This window comes from Schistocerca nitens, chromosome 3 (assembly GCF_023898315.1).
Source record: "Schistocerca nitens isolate TAMUIC-IGC-003100 chromosome 3, iqSchNite1.1, whole genome shotgun sequence".
Taxonomy (NCBI): domain Eukaryota; kingdom Metazoa; phylum Arthropoda; class Insecta; order Orthoptera; family Acrididae; genus Schistocerca; species Schistocerca nitens.
The window spans coordinates 845,584,143-845,599,718 of record NC_064616.1 but is presented as its reverse complement, the minus strand read 5'-3'; the positions used below and the strand labels follow the sequence as shown (position 1 = coordinate 845,599,718).

Genomic DNA, 15,576 nt, shown 5'->3' with positions numbered 1-15,576 from the left:
TTCTGTAAAGTTTGGAAGGTAGGAGACGAGGTACTGGCAGAAGTAAAGCTGTGAGTACCGGCCGTGAGTCGTGCTTCGGTAGCTCAGTTGGTAGAGCACTTGCCCGCGAAAGGCAAAGGTCCCGAGTTCGAGTCTCGGTCGGGCACACAGTTTTAATCTGCCAGGAAGTTTCATATCAGCGCACACTCCGCTGCAGAGTGAAAATCTCATTCTCTTTTTCATGTTTCCCAGCTCCTACCATCATCCACCTACTCCCTCTTTCTTGTACTCTGCCCCCCCTCCCCCTCCGTCCCTCCCCGGCCCCTTCCAGCCGCTTGCCATTCTTACAGTGTGTATTGGTATCTCGGCCGTCCATCAGTATTCTGTTAGCGCCACCCCGCCTCGTAACTCAAGGACATATCACTTGAGAAGTAATCTTATATTTACGTCAGGCTTAGCACGAATGTAGGAGGGAGCTCGTGCGTGTTCGGCATGCCACAGTTCGCCGGGGATGCACCGTACCTTCCGCGAACACAGACGTTCCCAGTCGTGGTACGCACTGCCTGAGCGATCGCCGCTTACGTGGAAAACCCGCGCCGCGTGTAGTTGCGCGGGTTCACCTAGCCGAGCCCGAGAGAAAAAAAGCACGCTTGAATTTAGCGCGCACGCCCATCATTACGACGGCTGAGAGGGGATAAGGGCATGGGTTCCCCGCTCCGCGGCTCCCCGTTATATATCCTGCACTTCTTCCTATCTCTGCAGACGCCACACGTGATTGGAGGAGAGCGGGTCAACTCTCAGGTATGATCCACGGTGCAAATCGTCATTCAGTACAGAGTGCAGTTACAGTGGGCAGATCTGCGCTGCCGATAGTGCCTCGTTTTAATGGAAACGGTGCTTACAACGCTTTTTCGCAGTCGACGAGGTTGTGATTTTTTATTTAAACGTGATGTACATACCGAAATCACAGAGCGGTGAAAGGTAATTCAACAATGTAGAAGGCGGGATTCCTGGACATTGTAGGAACCAAAGTAGACAAATCCAAGGAACGGAACGTATACTGCTGTATCAAATAGGGTGTATTAATCTCGTGTCTCAGCGCTGCACCACGTCGTTTGAACTGTTTATTGTGATGTGACATTAATTTACTTACTTTCAGGAGTTTCTGACAGAAAAGAAGCACAACTGATAGTGTGTTTGTCGTTATTGTTGTTCTGACTTAGAAAATTAAGGAATATTTTAAGTGTATGAGCCACGGAGATTCTAGCTGAGATGTGCTAGGTGTATAGAGCTCTGTTTTCTTAGAACGCTCCAGTGACACGATACACGGGTATAAGTGATGTTTGTGCCTTTCTGTTCTGAACTTCAGTGCTACAGTTTGTCGGGAAATGTCGAATCGTCCGTAGTCCTGTTGAAGGAACCATCTGGCATTCACCTGTATTGCTTTAGGAAGACCATGGAAAATGTACATTCTTATGACTGAAGCAGGATTTAAACTCGGTTTTTCTCCCATCCGCGGTTATTACTGTGTGTGCGGTTAACGTTTCAGAAAATTTCGTTGAAAATGTTTTAAACTTGTTGGAGGTTGTTTATGTGTATAGAAATGCAGGTCTCGCAACCCTCTACCAGATTTGTGACTTGTAAGAGAACACTTTAAGAAATCTTTAATTATTGACGTTAAATACGTAGTACGTTGATTGTGTTTCGTGCTAGTTCGTTGAAATGGTCCAGATGTTAATTAGCTATTAGCGCACCAGTTTTCAAAGTAATTGCAAACCAACAAAGCGTGGTATTAGCCACTGACAGATGAATGATTTTAGTCAAACGTAAATAACGCACGAGTATCGCTGTGTACACTTTTTGCGCGGGCAAAATAAGCATTTCGAATCGACTTATTTCAATTAGAGAATGCAGATAACCTCAAAGCGCCGTGAAAAGTTACTGGGACACGAAGCGCACTGTGAATCTGCAAATCTGCCCGTGCATCACAGGTGGAGAAAACCGTTTCCAGACAATCCCACAGCGGTCATGAAGCGAAGAACCTGGGAATCTCGTAGCAGCTGCATCTGCTCTTGTCTCCACGGTGTTATTACAGGATGGTAACTTAGTTAAGTCTAACGCATAAATGCACAATATAGGCATACAGGTTGTAACGAATGTTAGAATTCATTTTCTACTACTCTCCATAGTACATTAATCATGCGAAACAAACAGGAACAGAACGTACTAGACTACCACATAAAATACCTTCTTATGTAAATAGTTGAAAACGCCGTCTTGGTTAACTTGTAAGTCGTGGGTAATTGCCAGTCGATATCTAAATAACAGCTTCCTTGACGGATAGGGTGAGGCCGCTAGACCTTTATTTGTGAGGGCAATAGAAAGCTCCTTTGTATCACACCGCGTTACGAGATGCAGAAAGTCTTCGCACTCGTTTTATGGAAGCTTGGAAAATTACATGCGGTACCACAACGATACATCATCGCACCCGACGTTCAATGCGATGGCGAGCTGATCTGATTCGTGTATCAATGCTAACGAAGGACATTTTGAACATTTGACGTAAGCAAGAGTTTCGTGTCGTTTTGTTTCTGTGTGTCTTATGTGCTATGAAGAGTTGTAAAAAACGAGTTCTAAATAAAGCGTTTCAGGACCCTTTTAAAATCATGTATTTTCTTCCCATACAAGTGAGGAATCTCCACTGAAAATTTCGCTGCACCTTTTTCTATCCTTTGCGTACATAATGAGCAATCTGGGGCAGAGGTTAAGGCACTGGACTACAATTTGATAGGAACGAGGTTCAAATTCCAAATCCTCGTCTGACCGTCTAGATTTCGGTTTTTTATGACTTCCCTAAAATAGCTAAGTCTGCTTCCACCGCGGGGTCCTATTAAAGGTAGATTACCTTCCCTAGCCTTCCGAAATCATTATTGCTGTATGTGTATACATTAGAGACAGGACTTCATGTGCGTAACTTACTTTTGTGAATGAGTACTAAAGAGTACCACAGGCTTACATTCTTAGTTCCGATAAATCACCATTGATAATACTCCTTTACGAACAAGAAATGGAAAAGTTTTGCAATTTAGTTCAGGACGTTGATGCACAGTCTCATGGTTACAAACTACACACCACTGACTCTCAAACTGATCTGTTCTCATGATGATGAGGAAAGATTCTTTCGGAGCAGTGATATTCCACCAGAGGTAACTCAACAGACTTCACTAGCCGCAGTATTTCGAACTATGCTGAATCTATACTGCTAACTCTACAGAGATGTAAGATAAATACTCCTTTTTCCATAGCTCTGAGTTATTAACGGATTTTTAAGTTTTTATTTTTGGCGCTGTAGTAAAGCACTGCATTATTTTACAAGATCAGTGAGGTATGTACATCTGCATTTATACACTGTAATGCGCACCTAACTGCTTGGCAGAGGCTGCATTACACTACTTTCAACCTACGTGTCTACAGCTCTTTTCTCGAAGTGCGCATGGGAGCTCCCATTTATTTTATTTTATCGCAATGCTCATTCCTTCTATGTAGGTGGGGGGAAAAGAATATTTTGGTATTCGGAGGAGAAATGAACTGTTTGAAATTTCATGAAAAGATTTCACCGCAATTAAAAATGGCTTTGTTTTAATGCTTGCTATCTCAACTCGGTTACGATATCTCTGACCGTATCTCCCCCATTTCGCTGTAGATCGAAATGAGCCGCCCTTCTTTGAACTTTTTCGATTTTGCCTGTCAATCCTACCTGCTACAGATCCAAACACACACCGTAGCTATATTCTAAAAGAGAACGGATAAGCGTAGTTTTAACAGAGTATATAGCGAATTTGTTGCATCTACTAAGTGTATTGGCAATAATACGCAATTTTTGGTTTGCGATCCCTAGATCTGTAGCTGAATCGACAACTCCTGCAGTTGTGTCATTGGTAACGTAGTAGAAATGAAACCGAACCCTCTAAGGACTCACGGGTAGTACACCATACGTTTATTGTCCAACATCAACTGCCATTTTTCGCGCGATTCAGACAGCTTGCCTAATTCATTTCATAATTAGTTTTGATCTACTGTTGACTTCATTAAAGGAAACTCCGCTGGACAGTCGGGTGTGGCGGCTAAAAAAAGTCGTTCCAGCGTAGAGCTAATGTAATTGCGCAGTCTTCCGTATCTAGTCAGGTAACCTAAAAGTTTTCTATGTACGGCGCTGTGTTATATTGTAAAATAGCTCTCACTGAACAAAACTCTACATTAACGGCTGGAACTAGTTTCATATCTTATTATATCCACCATGATACAAGTTTTTCATCATTTCGACGTGAGTGCTGGAGTGTATCTCGATGCCAATCCACGGCCTATTTTTGGGGACGCGTTTCACAAAGCAGAGTTAATGACCTGTTTCAAAGGACCTGAAAGTCTTCCCTCACAAAATAAATAGCTACCCGTAGTAAATACTTCTCATATATCTGCGGCTAAGTGATAAATACTCCCTGAGTATGGAAAATAAGCGGCAGGCGGTGTTCACGTGCGCCAGGAAGGCGCTGTGCGGTTGGTTCACCTTGGAATCAGCTGGCATGTGGTTCTGCTCTGTGCTGGTGACGCAGCAGAGTGACGCTACAGACGCCGTGCCACCGCAGAACCAGCTTCGGAGCGAAGGTGGTGCCCCTGTTCTGTCATGGCTTGGGTAAGCAGCCTTCTGACACAGCGCAGGGCCATTTCACCCTCATATCTTTCGTGTGAAGAAACCAAAAGTTAACGTGAGGGGAGTGGCACATTTCTCCAAGCTAATATATAGTCTCGGTGGCGATCACTAGAATTCCTATCGAGGTAGGTCTAGCTTAAGGGGGGTAGGACGTCAAACGGGCCGACTTGGAGCAGAAGAGGCATCACAGGACATTTTAATTTCCAGTGTCTATACTTTTACAAATAAATTCATAGAACTTTGTGAGCATTACCAGGAAGGATTCAGGATTCACATTCATTGCAGTGGTAGTACGAAAACATAACAAAAAAAATTTTTTTTACGTGTGAAATTTCATCATTTTTTCACTTACTAATGGCTGAATTTGTTGCTATAGGTACACTTTTCTTCATAAGTTAGGGAGATTCTTCGATGAATTTTGCGCAGCATACATACCATACTTGTGTATGAAACTCTAGAATTTATTTAATTTATGGAAAAACGAATGATCTGTTGTATTTCAAACTTCATGTTTAGGAAACACACCAATTTTGTAGTTAATTACCTCAATTTTTACCACAGTTTTTAATAGATTTGGAAAATTCTAGAGTTTCATACACCTTTAAGTATGATTTGTATGCTGTGTTAAATTCATCGCACCATCTCTCTTACTTATGAAGAAAAGTGTACCTATAGCAACAAATGCTGCCATTAGTAAGTGACAAAAAAGATGAAATTTCACATGTAAAAAAAAATTACTTCGTTATGTTTTCGAACTTCCACTGCTATGAGTGTGAATTCTGAATCCTTCCTGGTCATGCTGACAAAGTTTCATGAATTTATTTGTAAAAGTATAGACATTTAAAATTAAAATGTCCTGTTGTGCCTCTCCTGCTCCAAGTCGGCCCGTTTGACGTCCTACCCCCTTTAAAGTAAATAATTTTCTTCGTGAGTGTTACAAAGACAACTACGTTCCCTTTTTTTTTTTTTTCTTGCTGGAACTTCAGGAATCTGTTTTGTGACGGAGGCTGTAGAGATCATCATCTTACTTCATGTGGCTACAGCGTTTCCTTTACTTTTACGTATTCCCGAAAACTGTCGGCTGGAACAGCGTCCGATGTTGCTTGTTGTTGTGATCTTCATCCGAAAAGTGGTTTGATGCATCTTTTCGCGATAGTCTGTTTCGTGTAAGTTTCTACATCTCTGGATGTCTACTGCATCCGTTTGAACCTGCTTATTGTGCTCAAGCATTGGTCTCCCTCTTCAATTTTTACCTCCCCTTCTCACAGGCGTTCTCACCTCCGTTACCAAATTGACAATTCCTCTGTGCCTTTGGACGTTTCCTATCAATTAATCTCTTCTTTAAACAAGTTGCGGCATTAATTACTGTTTCCTCGAATTCGAATCAGTCCGTACTCCTTAGTTAACCAACCTAATCTTCAGTATTCACATGTAGCACTACATTTCAGAAGTTTATATTCTCTTCTTGTGTGAACAGTTTATCTTCCACACGCCAAGTTTATCTTCCACACGCCACTCCAGAAAAGTACTTTCAGGAAAGGTTTCCTAAAATGTAATTTCTGTTCTATGCTGACAAATTCGTCTTTTCCAAAACGCTTTTCTTGCTGTTGCCGATCTAAATTTTAAATACCCTCCGCTTCGAGCAATCACAGTTACTTTGCTGCCCAAATCACAAAATGCGCCTGAAATGGACAAAGGCGATTTTCTTCTACAACTATCGCTTACCTGATCTTGTTATCCGTCTCTCATTACCACGACGTCGACGGGTTTGTCAACCCCAAATCTTCCTTCCTTCTTGCTGTTGGGTGTTCATTTGTGCTTGTGTGTTATAACTTTTGTATGTTCTTTATTATTTCTGTTTGTTGTGAAATGGAATACGTGAACATAAAAATCACTTTAGGTGACGAGAAGGCAGTGGTTTCCCAGAGATCATGCAGACATTTATTTGAACTGACCGAAGGAAGCAGAAAATTGAATTAGAATTACGTACCCCCCTCCCCTTCCAGTACCATAACAATGCATTGAGCCACGTTTTAAAGGTGCTCCAAGCACTTGCAAAACACTTAATACTGGACACCCTGGACAGCCACGAAATGACGTGCAGGATTTCACTTGATAGGGTACCGAATGAGGTGACGCAGTGGCAAACGGTAACTCAGACCTCCAGATTTGTGTTTTCCGTGGTTTCCCAAATCACTTAAATCAAATGTCGAAATGATCCCTTGAAAAGGACACGAGATGTTAAAGCCTAATCTTCCCTCCGTTTTCATTTCCTTTCTGATGAACAACTAATTATTCAAAATTATAGCGATGGTGCTCACTGAGATATCCGAGGCGTTGTTATTTCGCCTCTGACAGCTGTACCTGAGCTGAGCGTATCGATTCTTTTCCATTCGGGTAAACCCCAACGAGCCGTATGAAACGGGTCTGTTGAAGTAGCGTACGCAAACTAGTCCCTGAATAACCGGTTATACGGAAATTTACGTTTAAGCTCACTTGATATCCTTCCCAGAATTTATTTATTTTATTTATTTAACCTGATCTGATTGGGGCCATCAGGCCGTCTCTTACATCGGACCAGGTTTTCACACATATAGCATCTTTTTCCCATCATAGTTACTTAAGAAATAACAATTTTAATATGACAAATAGTGTTAGAAATAGCTGAGTGTCCACAGATAAGATGAGTAAATAATACTAACTATGAACCAATATAGTTAATACTGACAATGCTTCTTCTACTGCTGTTGCTACTGCTACCGCCACAAATAATGACAATAATGATAATAATTGTAATAATAACGACAATAATAACAATAATAAGAGTGGCAGGTACAAAACAGATGTTTTCTGATACAGGGAGATATGGGCAAAGGGAATTTAAGGGGGCACCAACAGCTAAGAATAGCGGGAAATGAGCAAGATATGGTTGGAAAGAAGGAGACACAGATGTTACGAATGCATGCAGGAACAATGGTAGTTGTTATTGTTGCCTCATCAGATATGTCATTAACTGTGATACACATTTCTGTAATATAATGCGGGAGGTTATTCCAGAGTCGAGTTTCTGCTACTGAGGAGGACTTCGAGAAGTGGCTGAACGATGGAGTGGGACAGAAAGGATTTTGCTGTGCTGGAACGGGTGTTTCTGCCGTGTTGTTCAGTCAAGAGCGTTAAGGTCGAGGAGAAGTGTGAGGGAAAGTGTACGTTGATAAACAGAAGAGAAAACAGAGTGTGTGGAAATATCTGCGCCTGTCTGCACCCAACCAGGATAGCTGTACATATGATGATGAAGTATGATCCAAAAGTCGAACATCACAGATATAACGAACACAAGCATTCACAATCAGTTCCAGGGGCCCTGAGCGTTGCTAAGACAGATCTTTCAGGCTAACATCGCTTAATCAGTAACTGGAAGTATAAGTGTTTGAACCAGTTTCTTTTTCAGGTCAAAAGGGAAGAGCTTTTTACATTCTTTTAGGACACGGAGACATACTGATGCCTTGCAGTTACGTATTCAGTCCAACTTATATTTTCATCTATTATTAATCTTAGACTCTTTACTGAGAGGGAAAAGTTATCGATATTTGATACCAACTATTTGCGTTACATTCCTAGTATAGGACAGAAAAATATATGTTCATAATAGACTGGAGCTTACAACACAGTTTAAGACTATGGTGTAAAGGCTAGGAATGATGTTTTAGGATTTTTATTTTGTAATCGCACATTTCACGAGACGCAACTACTAAAAAGTGGTAACAGACCCGTTATTTTCATGTTAACATGTAATCGCAGCTGAGACTTCAATAAGCACGTCATATTTGATATAATAAGGGCAAAATATTTGTGAATGGATTATTCATGATGTATAGTTTGACTATATAGTTGTTGCTAGAGAAAAAAGAATATAATTAGGAAGAAAAGTAATATATTCCTGTAAATGACAGAAATCAGACTTCCAGTGTATTGTTCTTACTCTGCAGTAGGAGCTAATCTCTTTACTCGCCTACTTCCAACACACCTGTTGGCTGATGCTTTTTCAGCTCTCGGAAAGACAAATCGTGGTAAAGTTCTACCAGTATACTTCCGAAGACCATTCCGATATGAAAGATAATCCCTTTCACTAGAGGGCTTTGTACATCGGTCTTAACTACTGAAGTGTATTTCTCATTTCTGCTTAAACCAGTCCTAAGTTAGGATCTTGAGGTTAGTCCAGGTTTTATTCGAGCAGATGTCGGAATCTCACTGAAACCTAGACTTAACTGTTGATAGTAATCCTTTAAAACTGCTTCACAACTACGACGATGCTGTATTCACTCTACATCTTCCTTCTATAGACATACTACTGGTACAAACATTACGCTACACCTCACTCGATGGACGTAAATCATAAAAAAGTTAGTTCCGATAACTGCTAGAAGCTGCGATCGGAGACAGGACAGACCAAAGCACTTCAGTAACGCTCAATTAGAACTCCACAATACACTGGTCAGCCATAACATTATGACTACCGATCTACTACTGATACAAACTCGTCCAGGCAACAGCAGCGTCACCTGGCGAGGAATGACTGCTAGTCAGACACATGCATGGTGTCTATTTTTTTTATCCTTTATTGAGTTTCGATTCCCCCTAAATGGGGCGGGCTGGCAGCAGCTTATTACGCCGCTCTTCAGCCTACAGAATTTGTTTTAAAAAGATGAAGATAATAAAAAATAATAACAGTTGGCGATAAAATCGGTGACTTAAAGGTAAAATGGCAGAAGATTCTGGAGCTTAAAACATAAAACACAGGGTTGATGATGCTAATAAAATACACAGGAAGCAGAAAAATAATAGACAGACAATTAAAAAACACGGCGACAGTCTGGGTTCTGTTCGCAAAAGATATAAAATGCACACCCAGCGACAGCATGATTTCTGTTCGCAACACTGTGGAAAGACGCACAACACTGAACACTCACTTAAACACTGCACTAAAAAGTTGGCACAAATATGACATACCACACCCGAGAGCAGGTGGGGGGAAACTGGTCAGATGACGGGAAAAAAAGGGGGGAAGGAGAGGAAAAGTGAAGGGGGAAAGGGGAAAGGAGCCAATGGAAGATGAGGATCCATAAGAGGGGTGGGGGGGTGCTGAGCAAACGTGCCAGGGAGTGGGGAAGGCAGAGGAGGGGAGTACAAAAGGACTCGGGGGGGGGGGGGAGAAAGGAGATAGGGAGAGGGTAGGCGGGGAGAAAACACAGGATGGAAGGGGGGAGGAAGAGGGAGCCCAGGGAAAGGACGGAGGAAAGGAGGGGAGCGAGGATCAGAGTTGATAGGAGGGATAAATGGAGGGAGAGAGGGCACCATCCGGAAGGGGGAGTTGATGGAAGCCACCTTGGGAAAGGAGATATAGGGTGTAGAGATGGAGGCTAGGGGGGATACAACAGTGAAGACATGGCAGGGGGCGGGGATGGGAGAGGAGAGGAGCAACCAGGGGGTGAGGTGGTTCAAGGCGGCGGGAGGTGTAGAGGATGCGGATATGTTCGAGGAAGAGGAGCAGATGAGGGAAAGGAATGAGATCATAGAGGATCCGCGTGGGGGACAGGAGGCGTATATGGAAGGCGAGGCGGAGTGCATGACGCTCAAGGATCTGGAGGGACTTATAGAATTTGGGGGGGGGGGGGCAGATATCCAGGCAGGACTGGCATAACAGAGGATGGGACGGATTAAGGATTTGTAGGTGTGGAGGATGGTAGAGGGGTGCAACCCCCATGTCCGGCCAGAGAGGAATTTGAGGAGTCGGAGGCGGTCGTCGGCTTTGGATTGGATGGAGCGGAGATGAGGGATCCAGGTGAGGTGACGGTCAATGGTGAGGCCAAGGTAGGTGAGGGTGGAGGTGAGGCGGACAGGACGGGCGCAGACAGTAAGGGAGAAATCCAGGAGCCGGAAGGAGCGAGTGGTACGACCTACGATGATTGCCTGGGTCTTGGAAGGATTGATTTTCAGGAGCCACTGGTTACACCATGCAGCAAAAAGGTCAAGGTGATTCTGGAGAAGGCGTTGGGACTGTTGGAGGGTAGGAGCGAGGGCGAGGAATGCGGTGTCAAGAGCATATTGCAAGAGGTGTACTGGAGGGGGGGGGGGGAGTTGGGGCATATCTGCCGTGTACAGGAGGTAGAGGAGAGGGGAGAGGACAGAGCCCTGGGGCACGCCCGCAGAGGGGTAAAAGGTGTGGGAATTGGCATTATGGATGGTAACATAGGAGGGGCGGTGGGAAAGGAAGGAGGCCATCAGACGGATGTAGTTGATAGGAAGGGCGTAGGTTTGGAGTTTAAACAGGAGACTGGGATGCTAGACACGGTCGTAGGCCTTTTCGAGGTCAAGGGAGACAAAAATGGCGGAGCGACGGGAGTTAAGCTGGAGGGAGAGGAGATGAGTGAGGCGGAGGAATTGGTCATCAGCAGAGAAGGAAGGTCGAAAGCCACATGGGGTGTTGGGGAGGAGGTGGTTTTGGTGGAGGTGGTGATGGATGCGCTGGGAAAGGATGGATTCCAAGAACTTGCTGAACACCGATGTGAGACAGATAGGACGATAGGAAGAGGCATCAGATGGAGGCTTGTTGGGTTCGGAGAACATCAGGATACGGTAGGTTTTCCACAGGTTGGGATACAAGCCAGTGGCAAGGATGACATTGTAGAGGGTGGCAAGCATTGAAAGGAAGGAGGGAGGGCAGTGTTTGAGGTGGCGGTAGGTAATGCAGTCGTGGCCAGGAGCAGTGTTGCGTTTAGTGCGGAGTGTTAGGCTGATGTCCTGTGTAGTGATGGGAGTGTTAAGTTCAGATGGTGGTGTGTGGCCATGGTGTCTACATCTACATTTACATTTATACTCCGCAAGCCACCCAACGGTGTGTGGCGGAGCGCACTTTACGTGCCACTGTCATTAAATCCCTTTTCTGTTCCAGTCGCGTATGGTTCAGAAACGACTGCCGGAAAGCCTCCGTGCGCGCTCTAATCTCTCTAATTTTACATTCGTGATCTCCTCGGGAGGTATAAGTAGGGGGAAGTAACATATTCGATACCTCATCCAGAAACGCACCCTATCGAAACCTGGACAGCAAGCTACACCGCGATGCAAGCGCCTCTCTTGCAGAGTCTGCCACTTGAGTTTGCTAAACATCTCCGTAACGCTATCACGCTTACAAAATAACCCTGTGACGAAACGCGCCGCTCTTCTTTGGATCTTCTCTGTCAACCCGACCTGGTACGGATCCCACACTGATGAGCAATACTCAAGTATAGGTCAAACGAGTGTTTTGTAAGCCACCTCCTTTGTTGATGGACTACATTTTCTAAGGACTCTCCCAATGAATCTCAACCTGGCACCCGCCTTACCAACAATTAATTTTATAATAGTACATGTAGTATCAGTGAGCGTGCTATTCGTGTGTAGAATGGGGAAGGCGCGCGATCTATCTGACTTTGACAGAGGGCAGATTGTGATGGCCCGGAGGTTCGGCACGAGCGTTTCGGAAACTGCAGGACTTGTCGGGGGTTGGAGGAGTGCTGCGATGAGTGTCTTCAACACTTGGTGAAGCCAAGGTGAAACCACGTCCAGACGTCATAGGGTTGGGCGGCCACCCCTCATTATAGATGTCGGTCGTCGTAGGCTGAGCTGACTGGTAAAACAGGACAGCAGGCGAACTGTGGCGGAACTAACATCAGACGTTAACGCTGGATGGAGTAAAAGTGCGTCTGAACACACAGTGCACCGAAATCTCCGAATAACGGCCCTCCGCAGCCGACGACTCACGCATGTACCAATGTTAACGCTTTGACTTCGGCAATTGCGACTGAAATGGCCACGTGACCATCGGCACCGGACGTTGGTGCAGTGGCAGAGCGTTGCATGGTCTGATGAATCCCGATACCTTCTTCACCATTCCAGTGGGAGAGCGCGAATCCGTCGTCTTCCAGGGAACAGCTCCTTGATACCTTTACTGTGGGACAGAGACGAGCTGACGGCGGCTCCATTATGCTCTGGGGAACATTCCATAGGAGTAGTTCATGATGATCATCTTTCCCGACACCAGTGGCATTTTCCAACAAGGTAATGCGCCATATCACACGCTCAGGTGTGTGATGGAGTGGTTCGAGGAACACATTGGCGAGTTCCAGTTGATGGGCTGGTCCCCCAAGTCGCCAGAACTGAATCCAATAGAACTCACCTGGGAAATGATTGAATGCAGCGTTCGAGCTCATCGCCCCTCTTCTCGGAATATACGGGAATTAGGTGACTTGTGTGCACAGATGTGGTGCCAAATCCCTCCAGCGACCTACCAAGACCTCATTGCTTCCACGCGACGACGTGTCGCTGCTGTTATCCGTTCCAAAGGTGGGCATAACAGCTGTTAGGTAGTTGGTCATAATGTTCTGGCTCACCAGTGTATGAGTGCTTCGAGCAGCTGAGGGGAATTCAGGCCACAAAATGTTCAAATGTGTGTGAAATCGTATGGGACTTAACTGCTAAGGTCATCAGTCCCAAAGCTTACACATTACCTAACCGAAACTATCCTAAGGACAAACACACACACCCATGCCCGAGGGAGGACTCGAACCTCCGCCGGGACCAGCCGCACAGTCCATGACTGCAGCGCCCCAGACCACTCGGCTAATCCCGCGCGGCTTCAGGCCACACGTATAAAGGAGAAACCACCACTGTCTCGTAAGACAGGAAGAAAATATGCACTCAGTTTTTGAGAATATTCCCAGCGCATTCCGGAGGCCTTGCTTTTCAACACTTGTTAAAGTGTTGTTCAGAAGTGACAGGAGAATGTTTTCGCAGTTTAACGAGATTTTGTGTGGAGAAACAAATAATGAACTTTCCGTAGCGTCAGGAATAATTACCTCGTTTACCTCTGATCTTCTGTACTAAAACGAATAATAATAATAAATAAAATATTTACAAAAACATTTTACATGTTAAGAATTTTCACGAAAAATTTATTATTTAAAAAATGAGTTACTTACATTTCTTTCCTTGTGGGAACTGTTAGAAAGTGATGCAAATAATTTCAATATTCGGCAGAATATAACTACTATAGATGTTTATATCAGCTGAAGCACTGAATCACAACTGAGATCAGTCAGCGGATACCTGTGGCAACAGCACGTGACTGTATTAAGTGGAACTGTCGTACAGACACAGTTGTAGTTAAAGCATATGCCAGATTTCCATTCATAGGTTGAATACTGGAAGAATACAGGTTGTCAACGAAGGAGGCTACTTACAAGATATGTAGACACCCCGAAATTCTGCGCAACAGTGGCGGCTCGTGAGTATACATTCCGGGTGTTCACAAATTTTTAGAATCAGATAAATTTGAGAGTGTGTACTTAATAGCATCTGCTGTATAACATTTTTGCTTACCAACAAGTTTGCTATAGGCACTGCCAATAATAATAACAACAGTAATAATAATAATATGATGCACAAGGCATCTGACAAGAGAAATAATTGTTTTTGTAGAATTTTGTTGTTTTACGCAAAGTTAAGTACAATAAGTACAGTTTGGGGCAATAACGAAATAATGTGTAAGCTTTTGCTGCTCTCCATTTAGCATTTTTGCCTAAGTGGGAGTTTTCGTGTTTTCCATTTTTTCAGACAAATGTACAAAATCCCTAACACATGTATTAGTTCACGAATTCACTTCCAGGCTGAAAATCAGACAATCTTACGCGGCACTCACACAGCAACTTGAGTTAATGGTACACTTCCTTGTTAACTGTTCGCTAGTAGTTAGACTTATTTGATTTCATCACCCTCTTAATCAAAGCACTGTTCTCAAAGGCCCTAGTGCCGCTTGTAGTTACACTTATTTGATTTCATCACCCTCTTAATCAAAGCACTGTTCTCAAAGGCCCTAGTGCCAGCCGCTGTGGACGAGCGGTTCGAGGCGCTTCAGTCCAGCACCGCGCTGCTGCTTCGGTCGCAGGTTCCAATACTGCCTCGGGCATGGATGTGTGTGATGTGCTTAGGTTAGTTAGGTTTAAGTAGTTCTAATTCTAGGGGACTGATGACGTCAGATGTTAAGTCCCATAGTGCTGAGAGCCATTTGAACCATCAAAGGCCCTAGTTCCTTCGCAGTTAACTTTTCCTGATAGTTTACTTTTCCGTTCCAAGAACGAGATTTTCACTCTGCAGCGGAGTGTGCGCTAATACGAAACTACCTGGCAAACTAAAGCTGTGTGCCGAACGAGACTCGAACTCGGGACCTTCGCCATTCGCGGGAAAGTGCTCTGTTGACCGAGCTACACAAGCACGACTCACAGCCCATCCTCACTGCTTTACTTTTCCGTTAGCATTTAAAAGAGATTCAACATCCTTCCTGTTTACACTGTCACGAAAGCCGATTCCCTCATAGTAAACAACCAATTTCAAACACAAAATGCTGTTGGTGGAAATGATTTAACTCAAGTGGTAATGTCTGCCAACATGATCACTTGACTACAATACCAATGAGATGCTGAGATCGATAAGGGACTAAAGCACACCACTGTCTATTCCACTTTTAAGTGAATATCAGAGAAGCCTGTGATACAGCTTTTCGTGAATTTTCATATAATTATACATAGTGGGTCTGTAGCACAGATAAACAGACTTCAGAGGTATGAGTAAATGCTACAGTCATACAATCGACGCTGATGTGCTTTAGGCCCTTATGATTCTCAGTGCCTCAAATGGCAAAATCCATAACTTAATATGCTATATCTCATTCAGAATCACACAAAACAGGTTTTATGTCAGTACCTCTTTAACATGTACTGACGTCTGATCGAACTTTACTACAATATATAGCGAATGAATAAGCTTATCTGAGGGGTATGCTGTCATCTAGCAGGATT

At 44.0% G+C, this 15,576-nt stretch overlaps 1 protein-coding gene across 1 annotated transcript in view; it reads left to right on the top strand.

Moving 5' to 3' along the window:
* The first annotated feature begins 621 nt into the window (after positions 1-621).
* The window catches only part of LOC126249785 (organic cation transporter protein-like), a 263,258-nt gene continuing 248,303 nt past the window's right edge, over positions 622-15,576 (top strand). The window contains exon 1 of the mRNA XM_049951468.1: positions 622-780. The gene's annotated coding sequence lies outside the window, so the exon portion shown is untranslated. The remainder of the gene's footprint in view (positions 781-15,576) is intronic.